Here is a 5,724-nt window from a genome sequence, read left to right on the forward strand (position 1 = left end):
TGCGCTTCTTCCCCGGGCGGCTGGGCGGGCAGCTCCCGCGGAGAGAGAGATTTATTGCCTGGCGTCGGGGTCGGACCGCCCGGGGAGTCTCTCTCCAGGGGATTGCTCGCTCCCGCGGCGCCCGGGCGCGCGCGTCTGCGGTCTGGCCTTCGGCTCAGCCTGGAGCCGGAGAGGCGCAGCTGGGCCAGGAGCGCCTCCCCCGCCTCCCGCACCCCGCAGAGCTTCCCATCCGGTCGATGGGCTGGAGGGGGTGGGCATTTGCATTTCTGACCAGTTCCCGGGGTTTGGGGGTGCGCCGGCAGCCGGGCTGGGACCACACTTTAGAGAGCCAACGGTCAGGGCCTTCCAGAGTCTCTGGGTCCCGATGTCAGTCAGGAAGGAGCTCTTAGGGCTCGCCCTGTACCCAGGTTCAGCCTAGCTCGAGGGACAGCCCCTGGAGGCGCGGACTGAAGCCTGGGCACCTTCATTCTGAATATGAGTCCACTGCCATTTCCCTTCCCCTGCAACCTGGCCTCTGTGTGTCTCCCGAATATTCCTCCTGAGTGCTTGCCACCAGCACGTGAGCACTGCCATCCATCCCTGTCCTAACGGGACATGCATGGGGCAGATGCGGCCAGCTGTAACGGTCCTTCCTGATAACTCGCCCTCTCTGCTTTTGTAAGCCACTTTCGCATTCCTCACTGCACTTTCTTAGATGTGTGGGTTTTTGCCTTTGGGTATTTGCCTTTATAAACCTTCCTCCCCTCTGCTTCGGGCTGCAAGGTTTTGGAGTGACGTCAGTCCTCTTGGAACTGCGGGCTTAATTAAAAGGCTCCTCTAATTTGGTTAAAACTGGGTGTCCTCTTATATTCTCCGGACTTAAATATAACAGGGACAGGGTAAAAGGGAGATTCAATGCACCTTCTGTCAGGAATTCATTCTTTTCAGAGCGAAGATTTATCAGCTGTTCACTACCCAAGTCACTCCATCTCACCGCCCCAGACCTAAGTGGGACTCACTGGGAAAGCAGCGCTGGAATGGATGGATCCCACGTGGCCTGCTGCGCCTGTTCCTGCCCCGGATCGGAAAACCTGCCCGAGGGACAGCCCCTGGAGGCGCGGACTGAAGCCTGGGCACCTTCATTCTGAATATGAGTCCACTGCCATTTCCCTTCCCCTGCAACCTGGCCTCTGTGTGTCTCCCGAATATTCCTCCTGAGTGCTTGCCACCAGCACGTGAGCACTGCCATCCATCCCTGTCCTAACGGGACATGCATGGGGCAGATGCGGCCAGCTGTAACGGTCCTTCCTGATAACTCGCCCTCTCTGCTTTTGTAAGCCACTTTCGCATTCCTCACTGCACTTTCTTAGATGTGTGGGTTTTTGCCTTTGGGTATTTGCCTTTATAAACCTTCCTCCCCTCTGCTTCGGGCTGCAAGGTTTTGGAGTGACGTCAGTCCTCTTGGAACTGCGGGCTTAATTAAAAGGCTCCTCTAATTTGGTTAAAACTGGGTGTCCTCTTATATTCTCCGGACTTAAATATAACAGGGACAGGGTAAAAGGGAGATTCAATGCACCTTCTGTCAGGAATTCATTCTTTTCAGAGCGAAGATTTATCAGCTGTTCACTACCCAAGTCACTCCATCTCACCGCCCCAGACCTAAGTGGGACTCACTGGGAAAGCAGCGCTGGAATGGATGGATCCCACGTGGCCTGCTGCGCCTGTTCCTGCCCCGGATCGGAAACCATGCCAGCGTGTGCCTACATGCCCAGAACCCCAGCAGTGAGACCATGCGCTACTCGGGGGTGCTTTCTCCCTTCCTGCTCTCTCTCTCCTCTCTCTCTGTCAGTTTTTCTAGAGGGCACTTACTCTCTCTGTAGAGAGGGAAAGTGAGAAAACGCCTCCCCCTCCCTTGTGGAATGGCCACGCCGCCATCCTTTCTCCTCCATTTCTTACTCCCTTCAGGATTTGGGGCATGCATGTAAACGCACCCGGAGTGTTTTTCAAGCCACGAAGTCCAGGACTAGAACCATCCAGTTGGCCACGTGGGGTCCAGCCACCTTAACCACCCTGCCACTGACTGATGCACATCTCCTCTCCTGAGTGCATGTGCTTCTGGCAATGTTAAATAGAGAAAAGAGGGCTGGTAGGTGGTGTGGTGGTTAAGGGCTTTGGACTCCCACATGGCCGACTGTGGTTTGAGTCCTGGACCTGGCGGCTTGCTTTCTCATGTTCTTTCTCTCTCTCTATCTCTTGCTCTGACTCTCTCTGGTTGAATTAAAATAAGTAGTTAAATAAATAAAGTTAAATAAAATAATTATTTTTAAAAAGAGAGAAGAGAGAAAAGAAAAGAGAAAGAAGAGAAAAGGAGAAGATAAAAGAGAAGAGACAAGAAGAGAAAAAGAAAAAGATGATCCGTGTGTGCCTTACCGATCCTTGAGCTGTGTTGACCTGCCAGAAAGCCCCCCAAAGGTGCACTCAGCCCCCACTGTCCTGGCTGTAGCCAGCATACTACCTGTGTGCTCACATGGAGCCTGGCCTGTTTTTAAATGAGAGTCCTCATCTGAAACCTGGAGCGTCTGAGTCTGTAAGCACCACTGGCAGCCCCAGCAATCTGGTGAAATGCGCTTGCTTGGAGCATCTTGGAATCCAGGTTTGTCTGAAAGTCCTTTTTTTTTTTTGAGAGAGGTTTTTGCTATAGGGCATGTGAACTCGCCAGAAAGAGAGAGACAGAGAGACAGCGAAAAATCGCCCCCAGGGGGATGTCCACACCACATCCCTTCTCCATTCTCCTCTTGGGATCTTGGCACATATGCACATGCACCTGGCATGAGTTTAAGCCAATAGGCCCAGGACTCGAACCGTGGTTGACCACATGGGAGTCCAGCGACATAGCCATTATGCCAACTGCTGCCCCCACCTTTTTATAAAAAAATAATTATTGTATTTGACTTTCTTTCCTTCCTTCATTCCTTTTCTTTTTCTTTCTTTCTTTCCTTTAATTTGGTCAGTGAGGTTCAGAATGAGAGAGAGAGGGAAAGTGAGAAAGCAAGCCACCGGGTCTGGGTCTCCAACTGCAATCGGCCATGTGGGAGCCCAGGGCCCTCAATCACCACGTGACCTTCCGGCCCCTGAAAGCTTACTGTAAGGCCTGGGTCTTTTTGTCAGCCTGCTCCAGGCCACAGAACCATTGGAGCTGAGCTGTGACTCACATCCCCAGGACAGGGCAAGGATTACCCTCAGGTCAAAATGGACGCTGGGCTCCGCACTGTCAGGGCCCTGCTTTACTGCTCACTGCCAGCTCCTGGGAGACGTGACCACCCCCTCGGTGCTCTCTGTCCAAGATCTGCAGCTTCGGCGTAGAGATAGCCCCGGGAGCCCAGGCAGGAGCGCAGGCAGTGGGCGCTGCTCTACAATGTTGACGCCCTATAGGAAGGCCCGGGTCAGCTCCAGGTCAACCCGGACACACCAGGCATGCCTGCCTGGGAACCCTGGCTGGCCAGAAGTCCGAAGGAAGGGCGATCACGCATGATGAAACCCTGTGAAAGGTACCTACCCCCATCACATGAAAGAAAAAAATGTAAAACAGAACAGCTTTGGGAAGTAGTCTGGGCAGAGCGGCCCCTGGGAGACAAGACCCAGCTCTGCCACCTCTGCTGGCCCCTGCCCAGGAAGACAAATGGGTCCGAATCCCTTAGCCGTCACAAGTTTTGAGCAGTGACCAAAACCCAGCTTTCCTGGAAGGAAATAGTTTGTGCCTGAGCAGCATCTCACCATAATTCGTCTCTTGATTTATGCCTGGGATTTGAGTACATTCCTCTTCCATCCTGCTGATAGGATCCAGGCCTGAGCTTGCTCACAGGCGAGCTCTCGCTCTGACTCCCCTGCAGGAGCGCCAGGAGGCAACCACTGTTGTTGTTTTTCTTTTTCTTTTTTTAAAAGAATTATCTATTCAATTTTATTTATTCATCCATTTATTTTAATCTGACCAGAGAGAGACAGGGAGAGAGAAGAAAGTGGGAAAGCAAGCCACTAGATCCGGAACACGAACTGCAGTCAGCCATGTGGGAGTGTCCAGCATCCTAACCACCACGCCACCTGCTGGCCCTGCTTTTAATTTTTAATAGTTTTTGCTATAGGGTTCATGCACTCTCCAGAGAGACAGAGAAAGAGAGAGAAAGAGAGAGGGAAAGTGAGATACTACCTCCCCCAAGAGGGGAGACAGTCATACCACTGGTCCTTCTCTTACATCCTCCTCTGAGGATTCTGGGTACACACACACATGTGCCCCGCATACTCTCCAAGGGGCTGAGTCCAGGACTCAAACCGCACAGTTGGCCAAGTGGGATGCAGCCGCCTTGCCCACTACGCCACCTGCTGTCCCAGCAGCTGCTATTAGTCCAGCAGGCTCTTCAGTTTGTCTGGGAGAGTCGGGCTTCTTTGATTAAATTGAGGTGACTTCGCCCCTTCATTGACTCAGGAGGTGACATGTGCCAGCTCTGTTTGTGCTGTGATCTCAGTTCTGGAGCCTCCTATGAGACAGAAGCCAGGCATCTGCAGGCCACAACTGCAGAGGTGAATTCACTCACGAGCGTGAAACGTGCCTTGGAGATGAGAGACCTCCTGCCCCAACGCAAGGCCAAAGCTGCGAGCCGAAGTGTTCTGGGTACTCCGAGGGTTCAGACTGAGGTTGGTTTCCCCCAGCAGCAATGCTAGAATCTGAGTGATATTTGTAGGGATTCACTGAACTATTAGCTACTTTTGTGTGCACTTGACATTTAAAAAAAAAAATTGCCATAGGGCATGTGCGCTCACTGCACACAGAGGAAAAGTGAGAAAGTACCCCTGAGAGGGGATGGCCATGCCGCAATCCCTTCTCCTCTGCACTCCTCTTGGGATTTTGGGCATGCACGCACATGTGCCTGGTGTGATTTTCTTTTTCTTTCTTTTTTCCTGGTGTGATTTTTAAGCCACCAGGTCTGAGATTCGAATTGCAGTTGGTCAGCTGTCTTAACCACTAGGCTACCACCTGACCCTGTGTGCGCGATTTTCATAATGAAACATTTTAGAACGTTGTCTTGGGCCCATTGGCCATATATGTTGCCACTTGGAGAAAAAGGGAGTGATCAAGCAAGAACATTTAGGGCCCGTGGGATGCTTGGCAGGTCCTAAGATGGGCAGTTTAGCTAGCTGGCTCAGCGGACTGCCCAAACTCAGATGCAGAGCAAAGCCAACCTGGGTACTCCTGGGTGACACTCCAGACCTAAGCAGGCTTGCCTGTAGTGACAGGGTATTCTTTGCACTCACATGAGGACACGTGAAATGGGCTACATACACTGGGTTGATTTAGACGTTTTTATTTATTACATATATAAAATAAATATAAAATATAATAATGTATGTATATTTGTAGATACATAATAAATATAATTTGACCAGAGAGAGAGAGAGAGAGAGAGAGAGTGAGAAAGCAAGCCACCTGAACCGAATGAGGACAGGAGCTGGAGCTGCTCGGTGTGCGGGGAAAGCCCCCTGGCATCTGGTGTCCACAGTGCAGAACCGCGTAGTGTGGGAGAGCAACGAAAACAGTCGGTTTGGGTTTTCCAACAGACATACACGAAAATGATGTCTGGCTGAGTCAGGATCTGGGGGATGCACATGTGCCTGGGATGTCTTTCAAGCCACTGGGTTGGGACTTGACCCATGGCTGGTCACGCGGGATCCAGCCCATTCAAACGCCATGCC

The sequence above is a fragment of the Tupaia chinensis genome, unplaced genomic scaffold (assembly GCF_000334495.1).
Source record: "Tupaia chinensis unplaced genomic scaffold, TupChi_1.0 Scaffold149383_1, whole genome shotgun sequence".
NCBI classification, from domain to species: Eukaryota; Metazoa; Chordata; class Mammalia; order Scandentia; family Tupaiidae; genus Tupaia; species Tupaia belangeri.